The sequence below is a fragment of the Hyla sarda genome, chromosome 6 (genome assembly GCF_029499605.1).
Source record: "Hyla sarda isolate aHylSar1 chromosome 6, aHylSar1.hap1, whole genome shotgun sequence".
Classification (NCBI taxonomy): Eukaryota; Metazoa; Chordata; class Amphibia; order Anura; family Hylidae; genus Hyla; species Hyla sarda.
Window position 1 is genome coordinate 224,651,473 of NC_079194.1, and position 16,257 is coordinate 224,667,729.

The 16,257-nt window shown below is 42.6% G+C and overlaps 1 protein-coding gene across 1 annotated transcript in view; it reads right to left on the minus strand.

The window, feature by feature from the left end:
- Positions 1-13,776, minus strand: part of DEPDC7 (DEP domain containing 7) — a 67,766-nt gene extending 53,990 nt beyond the window's left edge. The window contains exon 1 of the mRNA XM_056528422.1: positions 13,662-13,776. The gene's annotated coding sequence lies outside the window, so the exon portion shown is untranslated. The remainder of the gene's footprint in view (positions 1-13,661) is intronic.
- Between the last annotated feature and the right edge of the window lie 2,481 nt (positions 13,777-16,257).

Below are 16,257 nucleotides of genomic sequence, written 5' to 3' on the forward strand. Positions count from 1 at the left end.
TTTTGTTCTTGGAACGATAAGCTGCTTCCAGAGCTGTCTGGCTACGGCTTACCCTACCCCATAGAGAAGTGTTACCCAACCAGGGTGCCTCCAGCTGTTTCAAAACTACAACTCCCAGCATGCCCGGACAGCCTTTGGCTGTCCGGGCATGCTGGGAGTCGTAGTTTTGCAACAGCTGGAGGCACCCTGGTTGGGAAACACTGCCATAGAGGAAACAGGAACATCCAGCAGTGCCGAACACTCTAATATATTCCACATATCCACATATCATTACTACATTTACACATATAGGCCCTCATTTACTAAAAGTGGAGTGTAGTTTTCTTTATGATTTTTTTTTTCCCCCGACAGATATTTTTCCACGGTATTTACTCATTTTCCCTACGTTTTGCACTTTTACCTCCTTTTTTCTTTTTTATTTCCCAACATGCTCTAAGCTGTCAGGTTTTTCATAGCTCTAAACCCCCACATTTTATGTGGGTACATAAGTAAATTTGTTGGGATTTTTCCAAACTGTCAGGACACGCCCCATTTTTTTTGTTTTTCTGGGTAAAGAGTTGAATTAATATTTTCAAAATTTTTTTTTTTTTATGGAAATTCTGCCGCACGACACAACATGCGATATAAACAACCCTATAAAATCTACTCCGAAAATCCATAGTAGCCTAATTTACTGAGGCTATATTCACACGCAGGAATATCCGCACGGAGAATCTCCATGCGGACATTCCGGAATGCCGGCATAATATGCTGATGCTAGGACCGCGCAGGAATGCACCGTCTCATAGGCGGCTATGCATTCCGTGTCTATAGCGGACACGTGTTCATTCTTTGTGCGGACACAGAAGATGGATTTTCGTTCCGGAAACATCTTGCACAGAAAATTCTGCCATGTGCACAGCGCAGCAGGATCCCGTTGAATTCAATGGGACTCTGCTGCAGTGGAATCTTTGTGCCATATTCCAGTGCGGAATCCAGCACGGAAATTCCGATGTGTGAACAAGGCCTTAGGCTTTTCCGAGTTGATTTTGTAGGGTTTTTGGTTTCATTCTATCCCAATAACTCCTTCTTGGTGCATTATTTTTTGTCAATGAGTGTTTGTTGTATGATCAATATATATATATATATATATATATATATATATATATATATATATGTTGTGGTAAATTCCAGCCCCCACAAGTGCAGCCTCAGGGCTTTCTGGTGACACTCATTGTTTTGTCCCTATAATTATCACATTGGTTTTCGGTCGCTAATCTGATCTACATACAAACATTCAAAGACATGCAAAGTACCTTAGGAGATAATCAGTTTATGTCAAGGTACCCAGTGTAAATAACATGATCAAACACAAGTTATTCACATTGTTCACTTATCCTCCATATTGTGTAGAAAGAATAAAATGTATCTCTAAGTATCCACTTCACACTTAAAGGGCTCTATTAGACGTGCCGAGATCTGCCTGTATACAATCTTGTAGATTGGCGTTCGTTTAAAGCCTATTGTGGGACCCATTCAGCCGATGATCAATTGGTTGCTTGTCCATTGGCTGACTTGCTGTTCGCCCATTAATGGCCCTGTGTACTAGGGCCCCTACAGATATATTCTCACTAGAGATGAGCAAACTTAAAGTAAATTTGATTCGTCACGAACTTCTCGGCTCGGCAGTTGATGTCTTTTCCTGCATAAATTAGTTCAGCTTTCCAGTGCTCCGGTGGGCTGGAAAAGGTGGATACAGTCCTAGGAATGTATCCACCTTTTCCAGCCCACCGGAGCACCTGAAGGCTGAACTAATTTACGCAGGAAAAGACATCAACTGCCGAGCCGAGAAGTTCGTGACGAATCGAATTTACTGTAAGTTCGCTTATCTCTAATTCTCACATATAAAGAATTCTTCATATTGTTCTACAAGTATATGTGTATGAGACAGTCTGACCACTTCTTGTTTTCTGCTGTTGGAGAAACAAGAATCAATAATGATGGATTTCAGCTGTTGGCTGTCTGGGCATACTGGGAGTTGTCATTTTTCAACAGCTGGAGGCACCCTGGTTGGGAAATACTGAGGTCGAGGACTACTCTAAAAGACATCTCCTGTTCTCTACTTATTTATGTTACACTATTGAACACTACGGGGAGAATTATGAAAACCTGAGAAGAAAGTTGCTGAGATGCCCATAGCAACCAGATTACTTTCATTTTTGAAAAGGCCTGTGAAAAATGAAGGAAGCGATCTGATTGGTTGCTATGGGCAACTCAGCAACTTTTCCTCTGGATAGGTTTTGATAAATCTGTATAGGGAAAAAGTGGTGCAGTTTTCCATATCAACCAGATTCCATTTTTTAGAGGTCTTTTTAGAGACGAAAGAAGCTTAGAAGTTTAGTGAAGGGGCTTTTATATCATGGTTTTGGTAGTTCCCCTTTAACCCCTTAAGGACCAGGCCATTTTACACCTTAGGACCAGAGCGTTTTTTGAACATCTGACCACTGTCACTTTAAACATTAATAACTCTGGAATGCTTTTAGTTATCATTCTGATTCCGAGACTGTTTTTTCGTGACATATTCTACTTTAACATGTTGGTAAATTTTATGGTAACTTGCATCCTTTCTTGGTGAAAAATCCCATAATTTGATGAAAAAACTGAAAATTTAGCATTTTTCTAACTTTGAAGCTCTCTGCTTGTAAGGGAAATGGATATTCCCCCCCCCAAAATTTTTTTTTTGATTCACATATACAATATGTCTACTTTATGTTTGCATCATAAAAGTGACAAGTTTTTACTTTTGGAAGACACCAGAGGGCTTCAACGGTCAGCAGCAATTTTCCAACTTTTAACAAAATTTTCAAACTCACTATTTTTCAGGGACCAGTTCAGGTTTGAAGTGGATTTGAAGGGTCTTCATATTAGAAATACCCCATAAATGACCCCATTATAAAAACTACACCCCCCAAAGTATTCAAAATGACATTCAGTCAGCATTTTAACCCTTTAGGTGTTTCACAGGAATAGCAGCAAAGTGAAGGAGAAAATTCACAATCTTCATTTTTTACACTCGCATGTTCTTGTAGACCAATTTTTAAATTTTATAAGTGGTAAAAGGAGAAACTGTATACTTGTATTTGTAGCCCAATTTCTCTCGAGTAAGCACATACCTCATATGTCTATGTAAAATGTCCAGCGGGCGCAGTAGAGGGCTCAGAAGCGAAGGAACGATAAGGGGATTTTGGAGAGTACGTTTTTCTGAAATGGTTTTTGGGGGGCATGTCGCATTTAGGAAGCCCCTATGATGCCAGAACAGCTAAACCCCCCCACATGGCATACTATTTTGGAAACTAGACCCCTTGAGGAACGTAACAAGGAATTAAGTGAGCCTTAATACCCCACAGGTGTTTCACAACTTTTGCATATGTAAAAAAAAAAATGTTTCACTAAAATGTGTGTTCCCCCCCAAATTTCACATTTTTGCAAGGGTTAATAGCAGAAAATACCCCCCAAAATTTGTAACCCCATTTCTTCTGAGTATGGAAATACCCCATGTGTGGACGTCAAGTGCCCTGCGGTCGAAGTACAATGCTCAGACGAGGAGGAGCGCCATTGAGCTTTTGACGAGTGAATTTGTTTGGAATGGCAGTCAGGGGCCATGTGCATTTAGAAAGCCCCCCGTGGTGCCAGAACAGTGGACCCCCCCCCCCCCCCCACATGTGACCCCATTTTGGAAACTACACCCCTCACAGAATTTAATAAGGGGTGCAGTGAGTATTTACACCCCACTGGCATTTGACAGATCTTTGGAACAGTAGGCTGAGCAAATGAAAAATAAAATTTTTCATTTTCACGGACCACTGTTCCAAAAATCTGTCAGACACCTGTGGGGTGTAAATGCTCACTGCATCCCTTATTACATTACGTGAGGGGTGTAGTTTCCAAAATGGGGTCACATGTTGGGGGGTCCATTGTTCTGGCACTATGGGGGCTTTGTAAACACACGTGGCCTTCAATTCTGGACACATTTTCTCTTCAAAATCCCAATGGCGCTCCCTCTCTTCTGAGCATTGTAGTGCACCCACAGAGCACTTTACATCCACATTTGGGGTATTTTCTTACTCAGAAGAAATGGGGTTACAAATTTTGGGGGGCTTTTTTTTCCAATTTTCCCTTGTGAAAATGAAAAATTTAGGGTAACACCAGCATTTTTGTGAAAAAAAATAATTTTTTTTCATTTTCCCATCCAAATTTAAGGAAAATTTGTCAAACACCTGTGGGGTGTTAAGGCTCACTATACCCCTTGTTACATTCCGTGAGGGGTCACATGTCAGTATTTATTTTTTTGCGTTTATGTCAGAACCGCTGTAAAATTAGCCACCCCTGTGCAAATCACCAATTTAGGCTTCAAATGTACATAGTGCGCTCTCACTCCTGAGCCTTGTTGTGCGTCCGCAGAGCATTTTACGCCCACATATGGGGTATTTTCGTACTCAGGAGCAATTGTGTTACAAATTTTGGGGGTCTTTTTTTCCTTTTACCTCTTGTGAAAATAAAAAGTAAAGGGCAACACCAGCATGTTAGTGTAAAAATATATATATTTTTTACACTAACAGGCTGGTGTAGACCCCAACTTTTCCTTTTCATAAGGGGTGAAAGGAGAAAAAGACCCCCAAAATTTGTAGTGTAATTTCTTCCGAGTACGGAAATACCTCATATGTGGCCCTAAACTGTTTCCTTGAACTACGACAGGGCTCCGAAGTGAGAGAGCGCCATGCGCATTTGAGGACTAAATTAGGGATTGCACAAGGGTGGACATAGGGGTATTCTACGCCAGTGATTCCCAAACAGGGTGCCTCCAGCTGTTGCTAAACTCCCAGCATGCCTGGACAGTCAGTGGCTGTCCAGAAATGCTGGGAGTTGTTGTTTTGCAACAGGCGGAGGTTTACAGTGAGTTCCCTGCTAGGAGTCTGCACTGCGGCAAAAATTTGCCGCAGCTCATACTTGAAGCAGAAAACTTACTGTAAACCTGCCTGTGTGAATGTACCCTGTACGTTCACATGGGGGGGCAAACCTCCAGCTGTTTCAAAACTACAACTCCCAGCATGAACTGTTAGACCATGCAGGCTGGGAGTTGTACTTTTGCACCAGCTGGAGGCACACTGGTTGGAAAACCTTCAGTTAGGTTCTGTTATCTAACTCAATATTTTCCAACCAGTGTGCCTCCAGCTGTTGCAAAACTACAACTCCCAGCATGTACTGATCACCGAAGGGCATGCTGGGAGATGTAGTTATGCAACAGCTGGAGGGATCACAACTACAACTCCCAGCATGCTGGGATTTGCAGTTTTGCAACATCTGGAGAGCTACAGTATAGAGACCACTGCAAACTGTGGCCCTCCAGATGCTGCAAAACTACAAATCCCAGCTTGTCCAGACAGCAAACAGTTGTGTGGGCATGCTAGGAGTTGTAGTTTTGCAAGATCTGGAGAGCTATAGTTCAGAGACTACCATATAGTGGTCTCAAACTGTAGCCCTCCAGCTGTTGCAAAACTACAACTCCCAGCATGCCCAAACAGCTGTCTGGGCATGCTGGGAGTTGTAGTTTTGCAACATTTGGAGTGCTACAGTATAGAGACCACTATATAGTGGTCTCGGACTGCAGCCCTCCAGATGTTGCTAGGCAACTTACCGGCTTCCGTCGGATCCAGGGAGCCTGCTGCACGACATCGCCGCCCAGCCGATATCCGACGCCGATTGGTAAGTGGACTTCGACTCCGGTCCCCGTCGTTTCCCCGTCCTGCCCCGCCTATTGTGGGTGGGTAGGACAGGGAAAACTAAAGTTAACCCCCCCGCCCCCGATCTGCTATTGGTGGTCGCGTCTAGACCACCAATAGCTGGGATAGGAGAGGTGGCACCCCTGCCACCTCACTCCTATCTCTTCAGGGGGATCGTGGGTGTCTTAGACACCCGCGATCCCCCTTATATTCCGGGTCACTGGGTCACCATGACCCGTAATGACCCGTAATTGCGCAAATCGCAAGTGTGAATTCACTTGCGATTTGCGGCGATCGCCGACATATGGGGGGGGGGGGGATCTGATGCGATATCCGCAGTCACCCCGGTCCGGTCCCTGCCCGGCGGGCGGCGGGGACCGAAATTCCCACGAACGTATGAGTACGTGCCTGGTCCTTAAGAGGTTAAAGAACAAAGTAAAATTCATCATGGGCAAATATCAACATGCTGTTTGGAAACCTCCAACTTTGTTATCCTAGTGGAAATGGTCAGGCACCAGAAAAAAGACAAATTGGCAGTGTTAGGCTGGGTTCACACTACGTTTTTGCCATACTGTTTTCAATCCGTTTTTCTAAAGAAAACCGTATGGCAAAAAAACGGATGGAACAGTATGGAAAAAAGTAAACCGTATGCGTTTTTAAACAGTATACTGTTTTTAAAAGTGCATACAGTTCCGTCAGTTTTTATTTTAAAAAAACCCATACGTTTTAGAAAATTTTGTCCATTTTTAATGGGAGGGGTCTTGGGTGGGGACTTTAGGATGCAAATGCGCATGTGCAAAGTAAAAACGTATACGTTTTTCCCGTATGGAACCGTATACATGTGCGTATCCCATTGACGTCCATGTTAAAAAAAAACGTATGCGGTTGCAGTACGGTTTTTAAACCGGAGACAAAATTGTGGTCAACCACGGTTTTGACTCCGGTTTAAAAAAGTACTGCAACCGCATACGTTTTTTTTAAACATGGACGTCAATGGGAAACGCACATGTATACGGTTCCATACGGGAAAAACGTATACGTTTTTACTTTGCACATGCGCATTTGCATCCTAAAGTCCCCACCCAAGACCCCTCCCATTAAAAATGGACAAAATTTTCAAAAACGTATGGGTTTTTTTAAAATAAAAACTGACGGAACTGTATGCACTTTTAAAAACAGTATACTGTTTAAAAACGCATACGGTTTACTTTTTCCATACTGTTCCATCCGTTTTTTTGCCATACGGTTTTCTTTAGAAAAACGGATTGAAAACAGTATGGCAAAAACGTAGTGTGAACCCAGCCTTACACAACTTTTGTAAACAGCATAGCCCCTTCTGCTTCGCTATTAGCACACCACCCATTAATGTCAATGAGAGTTACGAAAAATTGTGTAAAACCACTGTTTTGGCTGTTTTCAGCAGCCAACCATCTCCACTGGCTGCAAACAGGCTAGGGATGGAAGGGCAGCCATCTTTTCCCTTCGTTGAAAAACTACTTTTAATGGCAGGGTCACACATGCCGAATTTTGCTGCTGCATATTTTTCTACCCACTGAAGTCAATGCAGCTGATTTTGCTACCCATTGACTTCTACAGGTAGGGAAATATGCAGCACAATACGGCACGTGTGACCCTACCCTAAAGGTTATGGACACCAGTGCACTGAATTTTGCTTTTACAGTTCATTTATTCTGGTTTCTACAGAAGGCAATGATGTTGTGGCCACGACACGTGTGCTGACAAAACCAAGGTAAATACATCCAGCTTCACTGTACATGCTGCAGAAGGCACCACTATCAGAAGAGGAGAACTAGAAGACAATGGCTCATGCACAACATTTCAGACAGGCTTATATTGGGGAACATGTATCAAGCCAGATAGGATGGGATGAAAACATGGCCAGCTTGACCTCTCGAGTGTATCCACCTCCTTGACTGTAAAAAGGTTATTAGTATATGGCACGCACAGGGATTAAAGTTCTTTTTATAACAAAATACAGAATCTGCTTTAGCTAATAAGAACAGCCAGTAAGCACAGGGACAGAACTGTAAGCTAGAGGTGGCCGTTCAGAGAGCAAAACTCTTACGAAAGGTTTCCTTTACGATAGTGGTGCCTACCTTTAAGAATGAATGGCATTAAGACGAAGTGTGTGTAAACCTTTCACAAGTCCATATCTTTTAATGATTAACCCCTTAAGGACAGCATTTTTCCGTTTTTGCACTTTCATTTTTTCCTCCTTACATTTTAAAAATCATAACCCTTTGAATTTTGCACCTAAAAATCCATATGATGGCTTATATTTTGAACCATCAATTCTAGTTTGTAATGACATAAGTAACTTTACCAAAACGGCAAAAAAAAATAAAAAAAAATCATTGTACGACAAAATTGAAGAAAGAATGCAATTTTGTAAATTTTGGGGGCTTTCATTTCTATGCAGTAAATTTTTCGGTAAGAATGACACCTTATCTTTATTCTGTAGGTCAATACGGTTAAAATGATACCCTACTTATATAGGTTTGATTTTGTCTTCTGGAAAAATTCATAACTACATGCAGGAAAATTAATATGTATAAAATGGTCATCTTCTGACCCTTATAACTTTATTATTTTTCCATGTACGGGGTGGTATGAGGGCTCATTTTTTGCGCCGTGATCTGAAGTTTTCGGTACCATTTTTGTTTTGCTCAGACTTTTTGTTCATTTTTTTATGGTATAAAAAGTTACCAAAAATACGCTATTTTGGACTTTGGAATTTTTTTGTGCATGCGCAATTGACCGTGCGGTTTAATAAAAGATTTTATAGTTCGGACATTTACGCATGCAACGATACCACATGTTTATTTTTATTTACAGTTTTTTTTTATGGGAAAAGGGGATTCAGATTTTTATGAGGGAAGGGGTTAAATCATTATTAACTTTTTTTTATTTTTTTGCAATGTAATAGCCCCCTTAGGGGACTATAACATGCAGTACATTGATTCGATACACTGATCAATGCCATTGCATTGATCAGTGTTATCAGCGGTCGATTGCTCAAACCTGGAGGAGGCAGTTAAGGCACCCTCCTGATGCGCCCTAGCTGATCGGGACATCGCATTTTAACCACGATGGTCCGGATCAGCCCGACTGAGCTGCCAAGAAGCTTTCACTTTCGACGTGGCGATCAACTTTGATAGCCGCGTCTAAAGAGTTAATGTCGGACATCTGCCTGAACGGTGATTTCCGGATTAGCCACAGGTCCTGGCTGCTGATAGCAGCCGGGACCATGCGGGTATGATGTGAGCTCAGCTCCTGAGCTCGCTTCATAACCCTGCCATGCCGCAGCACAGTTTAGTAGCAAATCCCCATAGCAAAACTATCCTGCTCTGGACAGTTCCTGACATGGACAGAGGTGTCAGCAGAGAGCACTGTGGTAAGACAAAAAATTAATTCAAAAAGAAAAGAACCTCCTGTGGAGCATACAGAAGCTGATAAGTACTGGAAGGATTGATATTTAAAAAATAAAAGTAATTTACAAATCTGTTTAACTTTTTGGCTCCAGTTGATTTATAAAAAATTTTTTCCACTGGAGTATCCCTTTAACTTAGTAAACACAAGCAGGTTTTCCCATCTATCCAGTTACTTCTGGGCCCTCCAGGTTGAACCTTCTATTACAGAGCCACAGTCTGGCATTTAGGGGTAGAACCTTCCTGTGCCCATATTACGCAACATCTAATGCAGACCAGAACATTGAAACAATGAACATACTAATAAATAATAATTGCGCATCTAGTATAGTTCATGATCTAGCTGACTTGCTACTGCCAGTAAATGGTTAAGTGGGCATTTCCTGCATGTTGATATAAAAGTATGGAGCGTTGTCCAGTCAGGACTGGAGACTGAGGCCAAAGGAGGCACCCTGGTTGGAAAACACTTCTGTAACTAAACATTTTGTTGGGCAGGACAACGCCTTTAACCCCTTAACGACCACAGACGTAAATGTACGTCCTGGTTTGGTGGGACTTCCCGAACCAGGACGTACATTTACGTCCTGTGTATGACCGCGAGCATCGGAACGGTGCTCGCATCATACACGGCAGGTTCCGGCTGCTATCAGCAGCCGGGGACCCGCCCGTAATGGCCGACATCCGCGATCGTGCAGATGTCCGCCATTAACCCCTCAGATGCCATGATAAAAAAAAAAAGGTCACGGCATTTTTTTTAAGCGGTAAAAAAATAAAGTATCTAGCCATGGGTATCATTTTAATCGTATTGACCCACAGAATAAATAAACATGTAATTTTTACCGTAAATTGTACAGTGTGAAAACGAACCCCTCCAAAATGTGCAAAATTTTGGTTTTCCTCCCTAAAAATTTTTTCTTTGGGTTCGCCGTACATTTTATGGTAAAATGAGAGGTTATAATACAAAGTACAATTGGTCACGCAAAAAACAAGCCCTTATATGGGTCTGTAGATAGAAATATAAAAGTTATGGATTTTAGAAGGCGAGGAGGAAAAAACAAAAACGCAAAAATAAAATTGGCCTGGTCCTTAAGGTGAAAATGGGCTTGGTCCTTAAGGGGTTAAAGGCCCATAAACTAAACTAACCATTTCACACATACTCTACAGTCCTTACTGAAGGGGACCACCCCTATTTCGGGAGATTCCCATAAAACATAGCAAAGTGAGCATGATATTGTCCGTACAGAGATTTGGGCTTTATTGGCAGTTGTTGTAGCAGCAGGGCATAATGATGTACCAATTATATCTGGGCCCTTTAACCTGGTTTTCCCCATTGTAACTAGGTAGTTGTTATGGTACTGTTTATGATCCTTTGTTCTATATATGTGATGTAGACTTTTTACAATAGCACATGCAGATATTAGTTGAGCACCCAGGTATACATAGTACAGGCTGACTGTATACTACCGCCAACTAGGGCTGCAACAAACCATTAATTGCACAATCGATTAGTTTCCAATAAATTAATCGATTAATCGCTAAATCAGGGTAAAACGTCAAAGACCCAAAAAGTTTTTTTGGGGACTTTACTTCAATAATATGTAGAGTAGGCATATAAAAACAAGCGAACAAGGTTTTTCACGTTTCCCCCCACAACCCTATTGTTATTTGGCACAGTGTTTCCAAACCTGGACTGCTCCAGCTGTTGCAAAACTACAACTTCCAGCATGCCCGCACAGCCTTTGGCTGTCCGAGCATGCTGGGAGTTGTAGTTTTGCAACAGCTGGAGGCTCCCTGGTTCGGAAACCATAACTTAGCATTTGAAGCAAAACTGTCCCCTCCTTATGAGGTACGGAGGTGCAGGCACATCAGTTAGGGCATAATCCGATCTAAGAGAAGGTCCATTTCCTTACTTTGCCCGCAATTTGTGAAGTTATATTCGTGCTGTCTTGTAATGTTTGTGAACAGCCGGCCTAACCCGCTCCCAGCATGGGGCCCGCATGTCAATCATGCGGGACTAACAAAGTAAGGAAAAGGAGATTGTATTATGCCCTAACTGATGGTGCCTTGTATGGAGGTGAGGCATGCACTGCTCTTTGCGCCCCGGCTCCAAGCGGGGAATATGAAGTTACTGTGCGGTGATTTCATATTCCCCACAGGGAGCTTTGGTTGACATTGATTGACCAATTAGAGCTCCTGGCAGGGAATATGGCATCACAGCACTGTAACTTCATATTCTAGGGCTGGGAGCAGGCGTAGCACAGTGCCCCCTGCAGAAGTGCAGTGCTGACCCAAAAAAAATAAGTTACTAATGTCATAATGCCGGAATTATGACATTTGTAACTCGTTTTTTGCTTAACAACAAATCGATAAATCAATGATGGGATTCTTTAACAATGAATCTTGTTATAGATTATATACATTAAAATGTTGCAGCCCTACAGCCAATTATATCTTAATATACACTGCTCAAAAATAAATAAATAAATAAATAAATAAACACTAAGATAACACATCCTAGATATGAATGAATGAACTACTTTTGTCTTTACATAGATGAATGTGCGGACAACAAAATCACACAAATTATTAATGGAAATCAAATTTATCAACCCATGGAGGTCTGGATATGGAGTCACACTCAAAATTGAAGTGGAAAACCACTCTACAGGCTGATCCAACTTTAATGTAATGTCCTTAAAACAAGTCAAAATGAGGCTCAGTAGTGTGTGTGACCTCCACGTGCCCGTATGACCTCCCTACAATGCTTGGGCATGATCCTGGACAGTCTGTGGTGCAACGTGGTGTTGGTGGATGGAGCGAGACATGATGTCCCAGATGTGCTCGGTCGGATTCAGGTCTGGGGAACGGGCGGCCAGTCCATAGCATCAATGCCTTCCTCTTGCAGGAACTGCTGACACACTCCAGCCACATGAGGTCTAGCATGGTCTTGCATTAGGAGGAACCCAGGGCCAGCATATGGTCTCACAAGGGGTCTGAGGATCTCATGTTGGTACCTAATGGCAGTCAGGCAGCCTCTGGCAAGCACATGGAGGGCTGTGCGGCCCCCTCAAAGAAATGCAACCCCCCACCATTACTGACCCACCGCCAAACCAGTCATGCTGGAGGATGTTGCAGGCAGCAGAACGTTCTCCATGGCGTCTCCAGACTCTGTCACATCTGTCACATGTGGTCAGAGTGAACCTGCTTTCATCTGTGAAGAGCACAGAGCGCCAGTGGAGAATTTGCCATTCTTGGTTTTCTCTGGCAAATGCCAAACGTCCTGCACGGTGCTGGGCTGTAAGCACATCCCCCACCTGTGGACGTCGGGGCCCTCATACCACCCCCATGGAGTCTGTTTCTGACCATTTGAGTGGACACATGCACATTTGTGGCCAGCTGGAGGTCATTTTGCAGGGCTCTGGCAGTGCTCCTCCTTGCACAAAGGCAGAGGTAGCGGTCCTGCTGCTGGGGTGTTGCCATCCTACGGCCTCCTCCACGTCTCCTGGTAGCGCCTCCATGCTCTTGACAGTACGCTGACAGACACAGCAAATCTTCCTGCCACAGCTCACATTGATGTGCCATCCTGGATGAGCTGCACTAACTGAGCCACTTATGTGGGTTGTAGACTCTGTCTCATACTACCACTAGAGTGAAAGCACCGCCAGCATTCAAAAGTGACCAAAACATCAGCCAGGAAGCATAGGAACTAAGAAGTGGTCTGTGGTCACCACCTACAGAACCACTCCTTTATTGGGGGATGTCTTGTTAATTGTCTATAATATCCACCTGTTGTCTGTTCCATTTGCACAACAGCATGTGAAATTGATTGTCAATCAGTGTTGCTTCCTGAGTGGACAGTGTGATTTCACTGAAGTGTGATTGACTTGGAGATACATTGTGTTGTTTACGTGTTCCCTTTATTTTTTTGAGCAGTGTACATTGTGCATTGGCTTTTCTGACCTATACAAAAATTTGGACAATGGAATAAGGACAGTGATACACGTCCACGTACGTCAACTGTCACCAACCATTGTGGATTTTAGACATTGGCTCCTTGAAGAGAGATAGAAAGATATAACCTAGATAAAGATCTTATGAAGAACACATTGCCCTTTGTTTACCTACAATCACAACGACAATGCACACAGGGCCGATGGATTTCCAGCTGCCTCCACAAACAGCTATGTGATTGATATGAATATTTATGAATGTTACTCTCTCCACAACAAAGGAACCCATTGGAGAAAATGTTACCCCAAAACTAATGTCCACATTCTGAGCACAATGACTGTCTGTGTATTGCTATAAACAGAGTTATAAGTTATAAACGCATTTTATTAATGTATGTATTGTCGTGCCGCTCCAGCTTTACCGGCAGAGGAGTAGCTGAAACTGGAGGTTTGAGACTAAAACTTTTTCTAGACCCCCAACTAATAGGAGAAAATGTGCTTACCTATGCATATAAGTACAATGGGGGAGATTCATCAAAACCGGTGAAAAGGAACAGTTGCCCAGTTGCCCATAACAACCAATCAGATCGCTTCTTTCATTTTGCAGAGGCCTTGTTAAAAATGAAAGAAGTGATCCGATTGGTTGCTATGGGCAACTTTTTCTCTGGACAGGTTTTGATAAATCTCCCCCCATTATGTCATAAGGGATCTATAAACAATGGGGGAGATTTATCAAAACCTGTGCAGAGGAAAACTTGCCCAGTTGCCCATAGCAACCAATCAGATTGCTTCTTTCATTTTTATGAAGGCCTGTGAAAAATGAAAGAAGCAATCCGATTGGTTGCCATGGGCAACTGGGCAACTTTTCCTTTGCACAGGTTTTGATAAATCTCCCCCCCAATATAGACATCAAGTATTCGGTCTTATAGCAGAATTACATAGCTGGGCAGTTAGCACTGGAAATCCTATACTACCAGGGTGCCTCCAGATGTTGTAAAACAAACTCCCAGCATGCCTGGACAGCCTTTGGCAGCCTTTTGCTGTCCGGGCATGCTGGGAGTTGTAGTTTTGCAACACCTGGAGGCACCCTGGTTGGGAAACGGGGAGGAATTGCTCTGGAGGAATTTGTGGACCATGTACAGTGGTCCCTCAAGTTACAATATTAACTGGTTCTGGGACAACCATTGTATGTTGAAATCATTGTATGTTGAGACCAGAACTCTATGGAAACCTGGTAATTTGTTCTAATGGCACCAAAATGTCATCCAAAAATAGGAAAAAGTCAAGAAAAATAAGTAGATAACTAATACAGATAAAGCAAGTTCTTCCATATAAAAGAAAGAAAGAGCTGCTAGGAGCTGTAATCACTGTCTATGTCAGCGTTTCCCAAGCAGGGAGCCTCCAGCTGTTGCAAAACTATAACTACCATCATGCCCGGACAGCCAAAGGCTGTCCGGGCATGCTGGGAGTTGTAGTTTTGCAACAGCTGGGGGCACCCTGCTTGGGAAACACTGGTCTATGTAGAGGACAGGAGCTTCTTCGGGGTCCTGTACAGTACAGGCAATGTCCTAAAAAAGTAATGGAGTCTCCCTCACCTGGTGTCCAAAGGAGAAGCTAACCCTGGTACAGGTAAAGTGTACAGAACATGTAATACCTCCCTGTACTGTAGGGGGCACTACCAGACATCAGTCAGTGCATACGCTTCAGTAATACAGGGGTTTTACCAGTGAATGTCCATTCTGATTGGTCGGTTCTTCCAGCCATTGACAAGTTTCACAGATCTGGACTGTCTGTACATTGTATGTTGAGTCTGGTTTCAACTTACACTGGTCCAGAAAAGACTATCGTATGTTGAAACTATTGTATGTTGAGGCCATTGTAAGTGGAGGGATCACTGTATTTGTATAAGAACCAGATACTACCACATTTCTACTGTAGTGGTCACTCACAACTATGGGACCCATGGTGGTCAGCTGATAACTAAAAGGTCATCATTTAGAGAATGTAATACAAAAGGGGGTAAGAACAGTATCACCCCTGACCACCGGTTATGTGTTACATTGAAGCCAAACTCTATTGAATGACACTAACCTGCAATAACTCACAGCCTGTGGACAGATGTAGCACAATTAATAACATTTGCAGTGGATTTTCTTTTTTCCGCAGAGTAATCTCTTCTTCTGAATGGACTGAAATGATAAAGAGCGTCTCTCACTCTAGAGGTCCTGTTCTGTCTTGGACTACACAGACATCCCATTGGAAACCGTGTGATGCTTAAAGGGGTACTCCGGGGGAAAACATTTTTATTTTTTTAAATCAACTGGTGCCAGAAAGTTAAACAGATTTGTAAATTATTTCTATTAAAAAATATATACCCTGCCAGTATGTTTTAGCAGCTTTATGCTAGAGAGGAAATTCTTTTCATTTTGAATTTCTTTTTTGTCTTGTCCACAGTGCTCTCTGCTGACACCTGATGCCCGTATCAGGAACTGTTCAGAGCAGGAGAAAATCCTCATAGCAAACCTATGCTGCTCTGGACAGTTCCTGACACTGACAGGAGGTGTCAACAGAGAGCACTACGGACAAGACAAAAAAGAAATTCAAAAAGATAAGAATTTCCTCTGTAGCATACAGCAGCTAAAAAGTACTGGAAGGGTAAAGATTTAATTGAAGTCATTTACAAATCTGTTTAACTTTCTGGCACTAGTTGATTTAAAAAAAAAAAATAAAAAATAAAAAGTTTTCCACCAGAGTACCCCTTTAACTTCTACAGTGGCAAAGCTGCCAAGAAAATGTACTTTTACTGCCAGGTCTTTCAAGATTGGATGGTCCAAAGATTAGATAAACTCGCAGCGAGTTTTGTTGCCATTCACTTCAATGAGTCCACATGAATCTGCACTAGCAGCAGATATGCATATTGATGGCAGACCAATTGAAGTGAATAGTGGTAAAACTCGAAACGGATCTCCCGCAGTGGGAAACCTGCTGGGAGTTATCAACATGTGCAAGGACTTCAAACAGAAATCAATTGAAAGGCATTGCACATGGTTGTTTCATTTTTTTTGTCAGGCCTGTCCACAGGTTGGGTGTGGTATTGCA